The 20,987-nt window shown below is 36.1% G+C and overlaps 1 long non-coding RNA gene across 2 annotated transcripts in view; it reads left to right on the forward strand.

Moving 5' to 3' along the window:
- Positions 1-20,987, forward strand: part of LOC112915494 (uncharacterized) — a 274,898-nt gene that overhangs the window by 233,377 nt on the left and 20,534 nt on the right. Inside the window, exons 4-7 of one of the 2 annotated variants that reach the window (XR_003234083.2) lie at positions 26-179; positions 10,435-10,522; positions 11,443-11,536; positions 14,664-14,748. This is a non-coding gene — a long non-coding RNA (uncharacterized lncRNA). The remainder of the gene's footprint in view (positions 1-25; positions 180-10,434; positions 10,523-11,442; positions 11,537-14,663; positions 14,749-20,987) is intronic. The other variant, XR_003234082.2, reaches the window with a different exon arrangement.

Genomic DNA, 20,987 nt, shown 5'->3' on the forward strand with positions numbered 1-20,987 from the left:
GATTTCTTTTTTTTTTTTTTTTAAGATTTTACTTATTTATTCATGAGAGACATACGGAAAGAGGCAGAGACCGGCAGAAGGAGAAGCAGGCTCCCTATGGGGAGCCTGATGTAAGACTCGATTCCAGGACCCCAGGAACAGGACCTGAACCAAAGACAGACACTCAACCACTGAGCCAGGTAAGGAGATTTCTAACTTCTGCAAAAATTCCATCATACTTGTAACTACACAAGTAGTTGTTCAGATTCATGGAAAATTCAACTAAAGTTTTAGAGGAGCATCTAACCTAAGGCCCGAATATTATTTCTTTAGGCTAAAAAGTATAATTTAGTAGGTACTTCATAGTTATAGGTATGTTTCCTATGACTAGGTATCCTGATAATCATTGTTGTAATTTCCTATAATATTGCTCATATATCATTTGAACTTTCTTCTTTGTTTTATAATTATATTGCAGACTGTTTTTGCTTTTATTTTTAGACCTTGAGCCCCCACCCCAGGAGTAGAAGTGAGTAACATAATAGTTGCTCAGTTAAAAATAACCTTTCAACAAACATTTACTGTTTAGGAAATACAATATTATCACTGCCTTTACAGAAGTGGTGTGTTACAGAGCAGATAAATTTAGACTGTGACTTCTGAATAACTGTGACCATCTTTTGAAATAGGTCATATTAAGTAAAGAATTAAACCAGATTTTTCTTTGAAATTGAGAGAGAAAATTATTTTATTATGATCCATCAGAAAAAGCAAGCAGTTTTGCTTTAAAAATAAAGACATACTTTGTTGACAGAACTCAAATGGAAGTATATAATAAGTCACTAAAAATAATAGACCAAACTTTTAAAAAACTTGAGTGATTGATGTTGAAGCACACAAAATCTAGTCAAAAGGGAAGTCCTAGAAATCTTAAGAATCATATAATAACACATACACAGTTTCAGTTAGGGACATCCTTACACTTAAAGTTCTAGTGTTTATACCATAATGAGAACTTCTACGTATAATTATTACTTAATATTTGTGGAAGATAATGAATTCTCTTTCACATTAAGCTATGTTCCTCTTTAAATATTGGATCTGTGAGGTTTTACTGATATGCATGTTAGGCTATGCACTAGTAGGTTCACCTCTGCTCTGTTCAAATCACAGAATGAATGGAAACCATAAACTGAGCATATACTCTATCAGTTAAAGATTTACCAAATGAGTTCCCATGGTTTCCCTCTCTCCCAAAATGCATTCCCTCATGTTGGAAAAGATCTCTGAAGCGGAATGCATCCTGGTCTTTAGGCCTGAGGGTACATTATTTCAAGCATATCAGGCTGCCTGGTCTAGTGCCTTTTACATGGGAAACATCTAAAGACCCTGTTCCCTCACAAAGATTTCAGTAAAAATCCAAATGAAATTGATTCCTCCTTCGGCTTTGTTTTGATTTGGGAGATAGGAGTTCTGACTTATTTATTCTCTTACATTGTTTTAGCTCACTTGGCTAAAACACAAGGAAGAAGTCACCACAAATTGTTTGTTTACATAAATTGACACTGTCTTTTTAAAATCATGTGCTGGGTTTCCTTTTTATTAAAAAAAATGTTATTGCAAATCTGTTAGTAGGTACTATTTAAGATCTATTTTTAAGATGTGAGGTCTATTAATTACTGAAATTCATGTAATATCAAAATAATGGTCTCTTGCAAATGTTTAAACTGTCATAAGTTCACAGGGCTAACTTAAATGAGTCTAAGTAGAGTGCTCCATTAATCAGATGAATGCCATATGTCAAATTCTAATGAATTTTTTTTAAAATCCCACATTTTCTTGATTTTCTCCCTTTAATTTGTAAATTGAGTTACGTATCATACCTTAAACTTCAAAGGTAGATTTGTTGGTTTATCAATTCAAGTGTTATATCAGATTGTAGAGGTGATTTCCCTCCTTTGGGAATGTCATTTGGTGATTTTCTAATTAATGCACTACCATGAGCGAAGGCGACAGATTAACTATAGCATGAGCAGGAACATGCTAATTCCTCACCGAAACTCTCAACAGTTGAGTCACATGCAGTTCCAATTATTTTGCATGTTTGGCAATCTTTCTTCCCCGGTGGAACAATAAACATTAACTCATTACTGTGAAAGAAGCTTATGAAAACATGGTTGACATAAATTACTCTCTATTAAAAATTTTTTATTGCGATACCAGTTTTCCTTTTTGCAATGTGATAGAGTTGCATTTTATTTTTAAAAGGACATGATCAAACATTCTCCACAAATATTCCAAATTTGCTGTGGGCCACTAAAATGTCAGATCTCTGATAGTTTTGTTAATTCATTCATTTTCAAGATGATATACAAAACAGAGAGGAGAGTGGGATATATTATAATCTGAAATTTAGAACTTGAACAGAGACTTCTTAAGGGTACTAAGGGGGTGACTTTAAAAAATCACAATGCCTTTGTGTCTCAAATTTGTTTTCCAATGCCAAACATTCCTAGAAATACTTAAATTATAAACTCAATGTCCTTGTATTTATAACTATGGTAGTTTTAACATGGGTAGTTCATGCCACATTTTCCCTTTTTTGGTTTTACTGAAAACACAGATAAGATCATTGGACATCTCTGCAGCCTTTTAAGAGGCAAAGCTGACGTCCGGGAAGGCTTTGGTGGGCGGCCTCCGCTGTCCAGGCCCCCTTGTGAAGGAACCTTCTGTCCTGCAGTGGGATCGCAGCTTCTTGGAAAGGGGAGCCATTTATCACAGTCCTAAATGAAAGCATTCTTTGAACACAAATGTCTTTTTCTCCCTTTGTCTAATTACTGAGAGGAAAAGTGAGAAGGAAATGTCAAAACAGAGAAACAGTGGTGTATAGAGAGAGCAGCCACTCTGGAGCTCAACCGGCTTTTGTGAGGGTCTGGGCGATTTGTCAAATGGTTGTGGCATAAGTCAAGCTCTGAGGTTGAAAGGTCTTGACCTAAGGAGTCCTGGAATCAGACAGTGTAAGCAAGGGGTCCGCTAGAATTTTCAGCTGTAGTGGAGATGAACAATAATGGGAGCTGGACATAACAAAACCTCATTTGCATAATTCAGGTAAGTAATTTTATTGAAACTGACAAGGATGTGACAGGCTAAGAAAGAGACGAGAACACACTCTTGCTGGGAACCACTAAAGCTCCTCAGTTAGGTATGTGAAAATAAATGACAGCTAATCTCTTCACTAAAAAATCTGTAAACAATGCTATTTTACCCAGGACTCACCCATGACCTTTTGTAGAGCTGGCTATAGATTCTTTAGTTTAGTCTTCCAGAATATAGCAAATAGAATGGACCAAATTTAAATTATGTTTTAGCCTTTAACTCATAAAAATTACTCCCCTGAATAGGAGATCCTTCCAAGGCAGGTCTACATGAAGAGAGAGTAGCCACTTTTGTAAGTGGATGGTTATCAAAGATTTGAGATCCATACTATAAAAAACCTTATTTTTGCTTAAGAACAGTTTTTTTGGGGGAGAAATTTTAACTCGGGTAGCTTGTACTACGAATCTAAAAAAGTGGAATGCCTTTAACACTTGAGCTTGCTGATATATGTTCAAGAGATTATATTAATCTTTACCAGCTGATCTTTTCAGCTGTTTTTGTCTTTCTGCTTCACAAGGTGTGGATTTCAAGACATGAATTTAGTATTGATACATAATTTTAAAAACTGGAATATTTAATGCCTAACTAATAAATGCTGTTTTTGAATTTTGATAAAATCTTATGACATCAGCAAAATCTACAAATTAGATTTTATGTGGCCTGGATATACCTATCCATAAAAAAAAAAAAAAAAAAAAAAAAGCAGTAGAAATGGTAAGGTTATCAGTAAAAGGATTTCCTTATTTTAGATAAGAGAAACGAAATTCTTAAAAGCGCTCTCTCTGTCCTATATTTGGCTTTGCTTTTATGTGTGGATCACCAGGAGATAGCTACATATCTTTTGTAAATCCAGGCTGCTCACCAGTCATTGGTGACTTTTATAGGCAAGGGCAGTAATGGATGGAAATAGTAATCAGGGTAGAGGAGAATGCTACTCAAACCTAGTTTGCCAGAGGAGAACCATGTCTGCTGTGCCCTTCAAAGATGAAAAAATATGAAACCTACTTAGTCAGATACGAGTAGCAAAATCTCTAAGATTTTCTGGGTAGCAAATACACAAATACTCTTTCTGCAGTATATGGAACACATATATAGTTTGACCAAAATGTGGATCATTCCATCGAATGGGAAGCAGTTGAGAGTTCTGGCTAGATCAAATGTGGATCTCAGTATTATAAGCAGTCTAATGCATAATTCATGAGGCTTAATGAATATTCCAATTCATGACAGCCAACTGGCTCCATAGGTCACACCTCCTAGTCTCATATAAATAAAGAATGAGATACTGGAAAGCATACCAGCTGAACCAAACTGAGTGCCAAAAACATGCATATTAATGAGGCACTATAATAGATACTTGACTCTTTGGAAGTGCCTATATTGGTTTCCAGCTACAGAGGGAAAGAAAGTTCACAATGTACCTTTAAACACACCATACTGTGTACCATAAAATGCAGCTCTTTCTATGAAATATGGAATGAAATTACACTGATGTGATTTCAGATTCAGTCATTAACTCCATAACATCCTCTGACACTTCCATCAACACTGAAACATTCTGGAAAGATCCCTACCCCCTGCTCCCATGTTCCTTTGCAAGACTCAACTTGGTAACTAGGGAGAGGAAGTCCTTCAACAGTGCTGTTCTTTTATGTGTTCTGTTTAGTCCTTGGATCAGGATGAATGGTAGCTCAGATGAATGCATTTGTGCCATTTTTCTTGGCCCCAGACTATGTTTCCTCACTACCATGACATCTGAACAGAAGGAGAAAACATCTCCCTTTTGTAGCAGGCTAATTTAATTTGTACCTTCCACCTAGGGGTAAATATGTTTGTCTGTCTGTCTGAACTTTTTGCCTACTTTCTTTTCTCACGGGAAACCCTACTGAGTCGAAAGCAGGAAATTGCTTAGTGCTTTAACTTTATTTTAAAGTAATTTAATTTTAAGTCTTCTCACACCCACCCTAAAGTGAAGCAACTGTTGGAACCCCCTTGGGATACCCTTAATGACTTCTGCATGTCTCCCGTGTCACAGATGTCAAAGGCTTGTTGTTTCGGAGGTATTTTATCTTTCGGAATAGATGGTTTAAAAGAGATTGCTTTGGGTTTTACCCACAGAAGATGTGCATTTGTTCTAAAAGAATGAAGAAAAAAATCTTGCGGCTTTTATATTGACTCACATCCTTCCAAATCCATATTACAAGTTATTGATTTTTACTTGATCTTAAGTTGATCTTGGGCATTATTTGTGGCTTGACCTGTTTGATGTAGAATTTGTCAAAGATTTCAAGTAGACTACCAAAAAACACAAAATAGCAGTAATTCATTACTCAAGAACTATGAAATGTCTAAGCATTTGATCTGAATATTGTTACTGTTTCTCAGGGCCTCTGGAGTGAGCCTCTCAAATGAAAGTTATGGCAAAGAGCAAATAGTGTATTCATTAATAAAACCTTTTGAATAGAGGAGAATTTCTTGTTTACATGAAATGTACTTCTCAAAATACAATTTAGTTTCTTTTAATTGTTGTAATAGTTTTCAAATGAACTATAGGAAAAATATTGCTGTTTTCTTTTGTTTATGAGAACACATTCTCATACTTTTATCTCTAAATACCACTTTTAATAGAGATATAACCACAATTAATAATTTCATATTATAAGAAATAGGATATTTTTGACATTTCATTATAAGCAGGGCTTGTTTAAAAGAGAAAAATAACTTTGTTAAAATTATGTTATTAATTGCTATTAAGTGTAAAAGACCATTCTGAAATATATTATTAGCTTATAATACAGGAACCTTTAACTACTCATGGCCAGACCACTCTTAGTTTTTGGTACCATACCATGATAAGTTATATTTTCATGCATATAATTTAGAAAGAGTATCAATAATACTAATAATGTTAATGACAAAATTCTATTAGTTGAGCTTGAATTCTTAACTGTATGAGTTAGTTGACAAGATAATTCAATACATTAAAAGGATTTTATGTAATTGAATGAATACTTTTGAAAATTTCTTATATTAAAATATTTAAATATCTTCACATGAAGTTGCATATTTAAAAACACATGGACAGATATGGCTTTTTCCAAAGAATTCTCAACTGTAAGAGTATTACAGTTGGGTATAAGAATTTTTCAGTGCCTCCAGAAAGTCTGAATTTTGCACTTCAGATCTATGTTTCTTCAAAATATGTCAAAACATTTTCAATTCTAAAATTTTCTTTGGACAACTTTATTTCTAAAGCATTACTTCTGATAGGGAAGCCAAATATAATTAGTCTGATTTAAATTAACAGAAATTTGAGAATTTGATTCATTGCTAGAGAAGTTTTTCATCTTTTGGGGGGCTCTAAACTGGCACAAATTGCTGCAGAAGAAGAGAGGTATCTCTGGTACAATAATGTGGCATTTCCAACTGAATCCAAAATTATGCATGAAGGCTAGCCACTAGTACATTAGAATCTGAACCTGGAATTGGCAAGGTATATCTGTAAATGGCCAGGAATAAATAATTTAGGCTTTGGAAGTTACATATGGCCTCTGTCACATATTTCTCATTGTTTTGTTTTCTGTACAACCCTTTAAATTTTTGAAAACCATCCTTAGACTGAGGGCCATGCAAAAACAGGCCACAGGCTGGACTTGGATCAATGACCCTAGTTTGTTGACTCCTAATCTAAGGTTTTAAAACCTGGTCTAATGTTGCAAAACATCTTCTTATCCTCAGACATATCGTTACACAGATGATCATTTCAAATGCACGATTTCTTTTTTATTTTATACTCTATAATTTGTGGAAGGATATCTTATCTATAAGGCTTTATATATTTATTCTATTTGGAGGGCTTAAAATTTTTAACTTCTAGTACTTAAAACAGTCCAACAACCGCTATCATATTTCTTACCTATACATGATATTCTTTTATCAGCTGAAATTGTTGTAGTGGTGGCAATGGGGGGTCTGGACAACTTTCAACAAAGCCTTAGCTTTTCTACATTTCTGCAAAGTGAATGATTCTATGTAAACATTTCTCCAATTAACTTTAAGAGAAAATACTACAGGTACAGTACTATATGCATTTTACTTGTGGAATTTTTCTTTAACACACATTTGAAGCCAAAGTCTTTTAATTTGAAATAACACAAGATGTCAAAGAATTCAGGATATTTTTTCCAGCAATTACTTCAAGTATATCAGTAAAATATAGTTTCTCTAATCTTTAATATGATGTGGATTCCCTCTGACATACCCAAAATAGTAGGTCTACAAAGGCAAAGCTCTCCTCTTTGTAAAAATGCTTTTCTTTAAATTAAAGTATCTGGATGAAATGGGGATTATATTTAAAATATCAAAATGCATTTTCCAGTCTGCCTTCCCCACCTTCATCATTAACACAGTGCATACTTAATGACTGTGTTTTGGGGCCAAATTTTCTTTAATCCTACCACAGTTTATTTCAGCATTGCCTGTCTCTCCCAGGTTCTACACTCATCCCATTCCCATGATTCTCTTTCACAGTGTCTGGAGATGGGACTGCTTACCAAACAAATGCAGAATGTGAAATAGATTCACCGGGTGATGAGGGGGAAGAGATTTTTGCCTTTAGGCAGATTGTTATTTTAAATGCAGCGCTAAAAATATTATTTCATTTTACAGTGATACTTAGGCCCTAACATTTTGTCTTAATACAAAAGAGATCATGGTCTAATGGCCACAGGGTTGATTCCTACCAACAGGAGAAATGCAAAGGCTACTCAGACCCTGCTGGAGGCGGTAGGGAATAAGAAGGGGGGTGATATAAAGGGGAGTCTTTACCTTAGAGGTATAAGAACCATTTAGCATCAGGCAAAGAACTATAAGGATGAATATTTAGTTGGTGGCTTATCCACAACCTTTGCTTTTTTCAACAAAGGTTATTTTGTGCCTACCATACATATGCCAGGGGTGGCTTTTTGGATCCAGGGATATAACATGAAAAAGATCGTCTTTGCCCTTAAGTATCTCTGAATCCTTTCTTCCATCTTGATTGGCTTTTTTCCCACACTTTTTCAAATCATATCTCTATAGTCATCACAAAGGCCCCCAGATCCTAAAATATGTAAAATTTACTTCAAGTCCTGTAAATGTCATGGTCTTTTAGGTTCAGTACTTATTGTCATCATCAGTGAATTTGGCTGTTTCTCCCACTAACTAGAATAGAAGTTTAGAAATCCCCTGATCTTCATTAAAAAATGTATGCGTAGGTCCACAGGTGCACTATTCTGTCAAAGGACCCCTAGCTTTTTCCTGTGTCTCAGAATCCCATAAGCCAGAAGAGATTAAGAAACAGTTAAATAGACTCTCATTACTTAAAGGCTTTACTTCTTTGCCACGAGAAATATGGTAGTATTGTGAAAATAACATTATCGCACCTAATAAAACTAAAACTTATTCCTGAATATCATCTCATACCTGATCCATTTTCAATTCCCAGATATACTCCAAATATGCTTTGCACCATGCACCCTGTCCTTCAGTACCTTTTTGATGATGCTCTCGCTTGCTGAATGGTTACCAGCAGGCATTTCCCACGCTGGTGGGAATACTCTGTTCCCTTGGTTCCTTGTGTGAAAGAGTTGTTTTGAAGCTGATGAAATGAACTTTTAATAGCAGGATCAAACAGCCTTTTTTTTTTTTTTTTTTTTTTGTCAGATAAGGCAATGAATTCATCTGTGACAGAAGTAGAGGCACTGGACAATACAGAGATTTGGAATTACAGTGCCACCTATCCTGTACTCAAATATATTATTCCTGTAACATGACTGTCCAAAGTGGCTGAGGACAGAGTTCGAGGACTTCTTTGAGATTAAAAAAACCGGGATGTATGACTGTCTTTTTTTTTTTTTTTTTGCTTCCTTTTTAATAATTATTTGATATTTGACAATATGGGTTTAAACTTGCTTTCACTATAGCATTCCACTTTGTCGAAAGGCTCAGAAGAAAAAAAAAGAAACATTTGATTTATTCATCCCATCTCTTCTTTTAGCGTACATAATAAATACATGATTATATCAATACCGACACCCATACACATGACACAAAATAAACAAGTGCATATAAAATTACTTACAGATTTGTTAATTTTCACTGCCAACCAGTACCAGAATATTTTTGGTACCACCAGACTAATCCAGCCTCTACAAACAGTGTGGAGAGATTGATAGATTTTTAGATATTGGCACATGTACATTTATAGCTATTGACAAAGCTTAACTCTTTTCAAGAACATTCCAACTAATATTGGCATTCTGTTTTATCCGTTGACACTCAACATGATGTACTGTGGAAGACTTTAAGACTTTCAGTGTTTGACTAAGCTTTACAGTCATTAATGTTTAATCACTTACAATTCAGTAAGCGTTGTACTTTCATTTTTTATGTGGCTTGTTTATCTATGTAAAGTAAATCAACAGTGCCTTCCTTATAGGTTCCCAGTACGTTTGTAATCAGTCCCTTTAGTGATCAGTGATGAATACGGACACAACTATTTGGAATTACTTCCTTGTTTTATATAGATTCTGAATTCAATATCTCTTTCACAACAATTATGATAAAAGTGAATTCTAGCCAAACTCTCCAAATCTATGAACATCTTGGTGGCGGGAGAGCAAAGATAATATTATCTTTATTCCCCCTAATGTACTGTTTAAAATGTGTTGTGTGTTCACGCACTATTTCTGTACTATAAAAAAATGGTTACATTAAACAATATTTTGGACAAAAGAGACTTTTAGCCATCGAGAGAGTCAAAATTTCATAGTATTCATCCTTAAGGGCAAGTACAACTCACTCCCTGGAATGGTTACCCCGAGGAAACAATGACGGAACCTTGAACCATAGTTCTGCACATGCCACTGCGATGAATGCACACTATTGTGTCATCATCATCAGGACACTAGTGAGAGACAAAATGCACTTGGCCAAGGCCAGGGGAAATGGAGACACAAAGAACCCAATTCAAGCAAAGCATAGTGGGTAGAGGGCACATTTGTCGAATTTTAACAGACTCCTGGCATTTGTATTTACTCTTTGTTTACATTTGGGCTTTTGCAGAAATGCTGAAGTGATTTTGCAAGTCCCCACTGTATATGGAGAAACTGAAAGTGTAGATAGATAAAAGCACAATTTGTTACTTAAGAAAATGTATTAATGTTCCCAGAAATTTTTTTTAAAACTGGTTTCAAAGAAACTAAGAAACAATTGGAGACTATTCATATAACAAATAAAAATGTCATTTTCTTTTTACAGGTCTCCAAATGGAAAAATACAGTTCTGTTTTTCCCTTTCGTGAAACTGGCCCAAAGTGTGAACAAACAAGCCACGACCAGGCTGACAGGTACTCAGTTATACTTTACTGCCGTTAGAGTGCCACCATCGTGTCCAATATCACATTCTCCATTCATCTGTCTATATTTGCAAGAGAAAAGATTCTCATGTGTAGCTCTTTTTTTAAAAAAAGTTTGAATGCATTGTTTATTCTGTACTGTCTATTTTGAATACATCTTCATCTTTTATTGACATATAATTCATGGTCACTGAAGATGGCAAGAAGATAGTCAGTAATGCAAAAAATCAGAAAATTAGATCCATTGTAACCTTCGAGAGAATTAGGTAAAAGGCTGAGCCAGAGTGTCTGTGTGCTGACTGAAAGGGTGGCCATAACTGAAATGCCCAGAAGGGAATGGCACAGCTGGCTTCCTGCTGCCACCCCCCCCCCGCCCCGGGTTAGGCTGGGGAGCAAAGTTGCCTGGAGTTGTCCTACTGCGTTCACTTCAGCTTCAGTGCATAGAGCTGCCTAGGAAGTCAGCTGCCAGGGTCAGACATAGGGCCCATTCTTGGAGGTGGTTCTCTGGACTCCCAGGCTGATTTTGCAAGGGCCTTTACATGTGGCAATGCCTTACCTCACGTGCTTGCTGCTTTTGCAGACGTGGGTTTCCGAGGCGCATCTATGACTCCTGTTGTGTGCCAGTATGGATTAATTTTTCTGTCTGATTGCTCTGGATCAGTGCGTCTCAGACTTGTGTGCATCAGCAAGTCCTGGGAGTTTGTTACCAATGCAGATTCCTAGGTTCAGATGGGTGTGGTTAGGACGTAGGTTATCATTGGGCCTCATTTTGAGAAATCACTATCCTATCCATGGTGGTAAATAGAAATTTCTTTTAGATTTCTCTTTTCAGTTCATTTGTGAAAAGTCATATCACTTATCTGGAACACTGGAAAGTATCCCAGATAATAATTAAATCTTTTCTAATATAGACTAAAACACCGATGGAAGTCACATTAAAATAATTTTGTTCTGCATAATGATGAAGCAGTGGAGCATTCCCTCATTATACAGGGAACAGATTCGGTAAGTCACACATGTGGGAGAGGTCTGAAACTCTAAGGAAGTACATTATGTGTCACCAGATCATGGCTCTTTGACTAGTCACTTGTTAGTGCTGAGGAGGAGTAATTTTTTTTTCTCTTATTTGTTTGTTTATCTTGCTAGGCTAATACAGTGTCATGGTTGGTTTAATTTTTATTTCTTTTATTACTAAAGAAATTACATACTTCTTTTGCTAATTGGTCATTTATATTCCTGCTTCTTTAGATTGTAGTATGTATCATTTGCCCAACTTTTCTCTTTCCCATGGAGTCATTAGAGTTGACTATTGGTCTGAAAGAGGTCTCAGTACATTTATTGTATTTGTTGACAATTTTTACTTCTCTTATATTTTAAAATGGCATAGCAGACATTTCTAACTAAACCACGATGAAGTTTTAGAATCATTTTAGCACAGCAATCAGACTGCAACTATCAAAAGATAGGCATTTTACTCAAACTAAAACAACCTATTTAATATTCCTGTTATAGTTTTAATTTTCGTGTTACTTTTCAGTGGTTTTGTAATTAAGTAGCATTTTAAAAATGCACTTAAAGTAATTTTCCTGGGAATTATCTTTTTTCTTTAAATTTATAGAACTCTTTGGAAAATCATTCTGGCCCTGGAGTCTTTTGTAGGATATATATATTCTCTGTCCAATAATTCCAAGTAGTTTAAGACATTGCAGGTTTACTTCTGCAGTTTGGTATGTCTGTTGACTATTGTCTGGTTTTGCTTTTAACAGTGACTGGTTCCTGAGGTTACCACCCTGGGACCACTTTAAATTAATTTTAACCTTCTTTCTTCTGTGTTCTAAAAGAACACAGTTAGTGGCAGTTTTGGATACATAAAACTAAGTTCATCAAGTATAGATATAAAAATTCAAATTCTCATATTCAAAACTCAGCACAAAATTTCAGGCAATTTATTAGACTTCTCTGGGCCTGTAGACATACTGGCCTCCTTGCTGTTCTTGAAAATGACTTAAGTCCACTTCAGCATCATGGCCTTGCACTTCCTATTCCTTCCTCTTAAAATGATCTTACCATAGGCTTCACATGCATGGTTCACCCTATCTTTTCACTGAGGTCTCTGCTCAAATTTCATCTCCTAAGAGAGTTCTAAAAAGATTCCCTATCCATGTAGTATTCTGCTTCATTTTTTAATACCATTTTTTCATTACTTATCAATTCTTCTATAAAATGTAATTTGTAATTATATGTATTGACTTGTTCCCCTTTCTATGTGTTATATGCACAGTGGTGTCCCCACTGTTAAAACATTTATTGAATTAATGTATAAGTAAATCTAAAGTAGTAAACTTAAATTCTATTTAGATCTCTTTTAAAATAGCTTTTATTTTCAAATATTACCAATATGAGATAATATCAGCATAATAGGAGACTGAGCAATAAGTATGAACATCCTGAGTATAAATTTATCTTGGTTCCTTGAAACTTAACCAAATTGTGAATAGTAATAAAAAACTAATAATAATTAAATTGTTAATAATTCATTAACACCTACTTAATATGATCACTAAGATAATTATTAGATAATCATCCTTTCATTCTTCATGTACATAAAATCTTCAGTTCAGTGCTCTGAGCACTATCTGTACACCTGCAGAAAAGACTACTGATTATTCAATTACAGCCCAATTGTTGCCTTTGTTTAAAGAAAGGACCACTTCCTCATTTCTTATAGATATAAGCTATGTTGGCCCAGTTCATTTCCCAGAAGCAAGCTGAAATGTAATACTTGACAATGGGTTACTTAGGCTACTCAAATTCTTGCTTGTATTATCTTTTTATGATTGGCTTTTTTCTTTCAGCTCATCAAACAGAGATTGATTTCCTAGAACTACTTAATATTTGGATGATGGTGCAATGATCGTGTTTTCTGACAGTTTACTATTTATGTGTATTGCATGTGTGTGTGAGTTGTGGATAAAAATATTGGAGAAATAATCTCTCTCAATATATTTATGTATGTGTATATACATATATGTCTTATTTCTGCATTTTTGTCTGATAATGAATGCTATTACTATTCCATTCTATGAACTCTATTCTCTAAACCCCCTATTTGATTGCCTTTATTATTCATTTGATCGTTAATTGTCTTCTGTTAAATATATTTCCCATGTATCATTTTAACTAGATAGTTAGTTCTTTAGGGTAGACACCATGCCTTATTCTTCTTAATTGGTATCCCCCAGTGCCTAGTACAATGTCTAAGACAGTGCCTAAAATGTGCTAGGCAGTAAACATTTTTCTTAAGAGTTTGACTTATTTGAGTTTGATCTATAGCTTTGTGTCCCCATGACTGCCATTATTGCTACTGGTGTTACCATTCGTAATATTAAGTACTTATTTTTGAGTGCTTACTATATTCTAGGATTGTGGTAAATGCTTTTAACACATTTTTTTTTAACCTGAGTCTCACACTGATTTTATGACGCAGGGTCATTTTATAGGTGGAGGGACTGAGTTGTAGAGAGACCAGCACTGATCATTTAGCTTTTAAGTCTTGATCAAGTTCCAATTTAAATTCAAAGTCTTTACTGGACTAAGCATCCAGGTCATCCTCCTGGGCACTCAAACCCTGTGTCTCTAAAAGTAGAATGGGGTAATAAATAAAGACCTTGACATGTTTCTTCTTTTCATGATGACCACCAACTGTTTCTCTGTCTTCTCTCTTCTTGTTTGTCTTTCATATGGGACAGAAAAATATTGTTTCACTTTTTGACAATAATATGATACATCAGTTAGAAAAAAGGAACAAAGGGGCAAGAAATAATAGTGTGATAAACATTAATAAAAGCTGATTTGGAAATTGTTTTCCCCAAACCCCAAATGATAAAAGAGTGAGAGATTAGCTTACAGTGGGCAGGTTAAAATTATTTTAAAAGGGTTTTGATTGAAGTTACACTCCTTTGGCCTTTTTTTTAAATGGAAATACAGAGTAAAACAAAATAAAAACAACACCAAACATAAACAAAACAAGTAGGCTTCTTTATGTCAGTAAACTTATTTAAAATGTTCCTTTTATTGTTGAATGTAGTGAAATATCTTTGCATCTTTCCAACCGTGTTTTTCCTACCCCAAGGGAAAATCGCTTTGAAGAATGCGGCAAATTATTTTGTATACTACATCCAAGGCTACTGAACCAGAAGAATAAGGACATACTGCTTGTGAGTTCAGCTGGATCAATAGCTCAGCCCTGGGATTTGCTCGTCTGCTAGATACTGAATGAAAAGCACTAAGCTGCCAGTTTGTACCGTTGATATTTAAGACCCCAATGCAGCCAAGAGACGTTTTTCATAAGACAGAAAGCAACTTACCTGTAAAAATGTTTAGATATATGAGCACACAGCATACAGAGACTATGAAATGTACATGGCATGTCATGTAGGAAATTCTCTTTCTGTCCTATTACTCAAGAAAAGGAGCACACACACACAAACACACACACACACACACTCACACATAGACAACTATACCTAGAAATATATATTTGTGGAATACCTTTGTTCCAAAGGCCTCAAAGCACTCCATAGACATGATCAGATTTCATTGTCCTATCTCTGTGAATAAAAAGTGAGTGGTTGTGATTACCTACTTTTCCTTGCTGGAGAGCATTATACAGCTGGCCATGCCGGGTCAGGAGCCAGGGTGCTGGATCTCTTTCCTGGGTGTGCTGCTCACCATTGTTTAATGGTTGCCTAATGTGGGTGCAGTTGGATGTGTCATCAGATTAGAGTCCTGTCATGTTGTCGTTCCTGTCTGCTTTGCTGCAACTCCTGGTTTTTCCTCAGTAAACATCCATTTGGTCTTGGTATCACAGCAGCGAGATTCCCAAGCAGGCCTATTAGACAGGAAAGCAGCAAGAAGATATTAGATCCAGGCTTTCATGCTTAGCTTGAGATCTCTGTGGTACTGTCACTGTTCCGAACATAAAAGACTCCCCTACGTGGTATTTAGAAATTGCCACGAGGAAAGGGGCAATACAAATAAAGCAATTAAAAATGCAAAAATAAAAGTCATCCAGCTGAAAAATAGATATGCACTGAGGCAACGAGAAGTTTCTGGCAGTTGGCTGTGCTTATTATTCTTCCCTCTCGTCCACAGTCGGAGTCGACACAGGCAATCCAGAATGATAGGATAAGTGAAAGCTTTCTACATCCCATTTAGGCCCAGTTGCCATCCTGAGGATCTAGGAGTGCTTTGCTGGCACGGGGCCCAGCCAGGATGTGCAAGAGAAGGAGAGCTAGCACTTGAATCTCTTTGTGACCGAAAAGTGGCCCTTGCCTCTGGCATTCTCCCCAACTTCGGCTTCTGCTTCAAGCAGTGGCGCGGTGACTCAACTGACAGAATGGATGCGAAAGCCAAGTGTGAAAATGTTTGGGAAGATAACTCCTTCCATTAGAGCAAAAGGAAAATTCTGTTGTGATTTCAGAATCTACTTGTTTATTTGCCTCAGGAGTCTGGGTCTGGCCATCAACCCAGGAAGAAAGGAGGGATTTCCTTTTCTCCTTTCTTTCTTTTAAAGTATTGGTTCTTTGATACTTTTTAAGGAGGTGATTACTGGAAATTTGCTACACCTGTGTTGAAAAAATACACTGAGAGCACATAACTGTCCATCTTATTCTCTACTCAAAATATTCTTTCAAGAAAGAGCGCACACCAGTGGCCTAGATGCAGCTCACCCAAATCATTATTGTAGCACAATCTCTGTAACCAATCAAATTCAAGTCCAGATTTCTGCTTCACTTGTTAAACTGTATGACCTTAGGTAAACCGCATAATGTCTGCCTGCCTCAGATTTCTTCTCAGTAAATTACCGGTAATAATGTTTATGCCATGAAACATTGGGATGTTGGGATGGGGTTGGGTTGGGATGGGGATTAAATTAGATACTGTCTCTAATGGCTACATTCAGCACCAGGCAGTAGGTAAGCCCATAATGAGTGGTGTGTGATTGGTACTTCTTGATGGTCCAACTTTTTTCTTTTCTTACCACCAGCGCAGTCACCAATTCAAGTGACTGGATTGTCAAAAATTGTTCTGTGTCTAGGCATGTTGACATGCATAACATGACTGTATTTTTAAGGATTTATTCTCATAACTGTTTTTTTTTAAGATTTATTTATTCATGAGAGAGAGAGAGAAAGAGAGAGAGAGGTAGAGACATAGGCAGAGGGAGAAGCAGGCTCCCTGCAGGGAGCCCGAAGTGGGACTCAATCCCAGGACCCCAGGATCATGACGACCTGAGCTAAGACAGATGCTCAACCACTGACCCACCCAGGTGTACTCCTCACAACTAGTTTTGGTTGACTTTTCCCCGCTAATTCTGAATGGCATAGTCTAACTTGATAGAAACCAAGTAGAAACAAAAAAGGGAAAACCAGAAATGGAGTGGAAAAGGCCAAGTTGAAAGGAATGACTAGGGAAGAGGAAGGCCAAAGTGTACCGGGAAATCCATTGTGATGCTGAAGCACGTGGGATAGGATAAAAACGAGGGCAAGATTCAGACACCACCAGCTTTCAACCTTTCCTCTGCCACTTACTGTTTGTGTGGCTACTGGTGAATCATTTAACTTCTGTAAATTATCCTTTCTGTCCCCTCCAGAAATATAGTAATATCAATTATACCAGAGAGTGTTAGAAGTATTAAACAAGGATCACAAGTCTCAATTAAACTCAGAACTTTCTTCTCTATCTTCTTTTTGTTCTTATTATTTATTTAAATTTCTCAAACAAAATGAAGTGTTCAATTTAATACCATGTCTGAGAGTATAGCATTCCAACTCTATCCACCAGTACACTGTTTTTTTTTTATGATAGTCACACAGAGAGAGAGAGAGAGAGAGAGAGAGAGAGAGAGGGGCAGAGACACAGGCAGAGGGAGAAGCAGGCTCCATGCACCAGGAGCCCGACACGGGATTCGATCCCGGGTCTCCAGGTTCGTGCCCTGGGCCAAAGGCAGGCGCTAAACTGCTGCGCCACCCAGGGATCCCAGTACACTGTATTTTTACCAATAAAATTTGAAGTCTTCAACATAGCTAACTGAAGGCATTTGTACCAATACCCACTTCAGCCATATTTGTTGGCTAAAAATGGCCTCTTGACTGATTTTATTGGGAAGTAGGATTGAGATTCTAAGGAACAACCAGCTCATCAATACTACATAACATTGTTTTTTTAAGTGGACAGTGAATTGTGCTGAGCTCAAATACTATTTAGTCCAGTAAATGTTCCATAAAATAAAGCCTTCTTATCATGCTTTCAAATATTGTAGGGAAAAATGCTATAAATAATAAAATATTTCAAATGGCATTGGAAATATCCACTATAGGCTTAAAGAGTAAGCACTGGAAATAAGAGTGTTACAAATAGACTTTATTGTTTTACTTTATGGATAGCACAGCAGTTTTTTTTTTTAATGTAAAATTGTAGAAAATGGCCATTAGCGTCCCAGTGATCAATCTCTAAGTTACCTGTTGTTTTTGGAAGTACAAAAATTTTCATAAAACTGCTGATGTCAATATAGCTTTCAGGCATAGAAAATTAATTAGGTTTGATTGCAAAATCAGACTACTTCAAGTAAAAGATTACTTGGATCTTACTTTTAGTTAAGTAAAAAACTTTTTAAATAATTTTAGGTTGGGATCGGAAAAATTTTCTGCTTGTTCTTCTAAGTCTCACTAATTAAACTTCTATTTCTAATTGATAACACATTTTCTTTTTTTAAAGATTTTATTTTTTTAATTTATTCATGAGAAACACAGAGAGATGAGATAGGCAGAGGGAGAACCAGGCTCACTGTGGGGAGCCCAATGCAGGACTCGATCCCAGGATCCCGGGATGACCACCTGAGCCAAAGGCAGATGCTCAACCCTGAGCCATCCAGGTGCTCTATAACACATTTTCAAGCAGCCAGCAAAATATCACACAAAAAGCTCTTTTCTGTATTAGCAGAAAATGTGATTCTATAGAAATTATTTTGGAAAATTTAAAGTGAATGCTCTGGTTTAGTTTTTATTAGGCATCAAATATACTTTCATCAAATGGTGATCAAGAATATTTAGGTAAGCTGACATTTAAGCTACATAGAATGATCCAAACTAAGTTATAAATATTTTGTAACATTATGTAATTGGCTTTTCTCAATTCTTTTTAGTTGTCTAAGTAATTTGGTGGCAAAATAATGATTTATGTGTATAAATGTGATTCAAGCATACATGGGATTTCTGGTAGCCATTATGACATAAACCTTTCTAAAATGTCAGCCTGGGTCCTAGAATTCAAGCATGTATCACAGCCAAAAATGATGACTGGAATTTTTCAACTGGAAATTTTTCTGTGTATCAAGAGAGTCTTCTATGGTTTACCTCCCTGTTCTCATGCTTTATATAGTTTATAAGAAGAAGAAAAAAAAAAAACCTTCCTGTAAGTTTTTTCCACCCAATTCTCTTAAATTTCTTCTGTGATAGAAATCCTAGTCTGTTACTGTCACTCTATAGAAATGACACATTTCAATATAGGTAGTTAATGTGTCACTTCAGAGTCATCTACTGAACCTTTTCCTTCCACTGGGGCCATTCTTCTGCCCTGTCTCTGCTCTTGATGGGACACTAAGGAGAGGACGCACCCTCTCCTGAATGTTATGGATGTCACTTCAAGAGTCAGCTAAGTGTATAAAACTGGAGACTTAGACATTCAAAGTAAAGTGTTGAAAAGCTGTGTATAGTGGCACGCCAAGGATGAACTGTGGTTGGGGCGGGCAGTCCATCCTGGGTGAAGGCAATAAAAAGAGCATTGGTTGCAGAATTAAAAATGAAAGTGAAACTAATTAAAAGTCAGGCTTTCTTGACAATTCAGAACAAAGCCATATTGAAAAAAATTCTTCTCCCTGAAAATCTTTTGTTTGTCTAAGTTCTATGCAATTGTTGGTTGCTGTCCCTTTTATAAAATCATGGTGGACATGCATCTAGAAGACTACAATGGTACATACAGTTCTGTGGTGGAAATCCAAAATTGACCAAACAGAATTTTTTTGAAATTGGAGACTAAAATAATCAGTGGTGTTATTAGTGCAATCCAGCAGCATCAGCACGTTAGAGTTTGGGGAGGTGAATGCTGAATTGGGTTATAATGGAAATATATAAGGGACATATCTATAGATAAGATAAATCTGAATTTATTCAATATATTTGAGGGACGCCTGGGTGGCTCAGTTGTTGAGCATCTGCCTTTGGCCCAGGGTGTGATCCAGGCCCGGGGATTAAGTCCCACATGGAGCTCCCTGTGAGGAGCCTGCTTCTTCCTCTGCCTAAGTCTCTACCTCTCTCTCTGTCTCTCATGGATAAATAAATATAAATTTAAAAAAATTTCTTTATTCATTAGATTTGAGAATTACATGAAGGTCTACCTGATGGTCTGATCCTGGGTTACCCCCCTAACTTCACTGTCCCCACTGACCGCTTCACTCCCTTTGCTTTTTTCCAGTACTCCTCATTCCCTGCTGCCATGGGGTTTCTACAGTTGTTCATCCCTTTGCCTTGGAATGCTTTTTCTCTCATAGAGTCATTACTTAGTCCTCATTTTTTTTTTTTTTTTAGCTCTCTTATCAGATATCTTCTTTGTAGGGAGCTCCTTCTTTGCTTACACTATCTAAAACCATACCTCCCGCCTCCATCACCCATTTGCTTTACTCTTCCATGTCTTTTGCTTTTCCTAACCCCTTACTTAGCACTCTCTAATGCCAATGGATTTGGCTTACTCTTTATTTGTTCTTTGGTTATCAATTTTCCCTAGAATATAGGAGAGAATCAGAGAATTTTCTTCTTTCATTAATTGCCATATTCCAGTTTCTAGAAGCTCACAGGCTTAGACTAGTTACATAAAAAATATTTGTTGAGTAAAAAGAGGAAAGATACATGATTTGTGAAGGCAGTTTTATAATACAGAAAACATTTTAATATAAATAATAGAACTTTTTTTGTCTAAGGACCCATGTCTTAGTTTCATGGTGCCCACCTCCATTTCTGCACAAAAAATACTTAATGAATGGGGTAAACATATGTCCTGGTTTACTCCTGTGGTCTCAGCATTAATTATTAATTGCGCCGCCTTCAGTTTTCACAAGTGTCTCAGGATAATAATATGATCTTCCAATCAATAAATGTTTAATGAATGAAATATTGCAGACTACCGTGGAAAAGTAGAGCTGTTTGAAGTATACCATACTTTCTGACTATCCCCCCAGCTAACTATGCATTTAATTGGGTGAAGTATCCAAAGTATCCAAAGAAAGTAGCTTAATATAATTTTTTTTTCTGATTTTACCTCCTGTAGCTGTCTTAGTTTTATATTTCTATTGAATTATGTAATATATATGTTTCCACTGGATTATATAATATATATTATA

Source organism: Vulpes vulpes, chromosome 14, assembly GCF_048418805.1.
Source record: "Vulpes vulpes isolate BD-2025 chromosome 14, VulVul3, whole genome shotgun sequence".
Lineage (NCBI taxonomy): Eukaryota > Metazoa > Chordata > Mammalia > Carnivora > Canidae > Vulpes > Vulpes vulpes.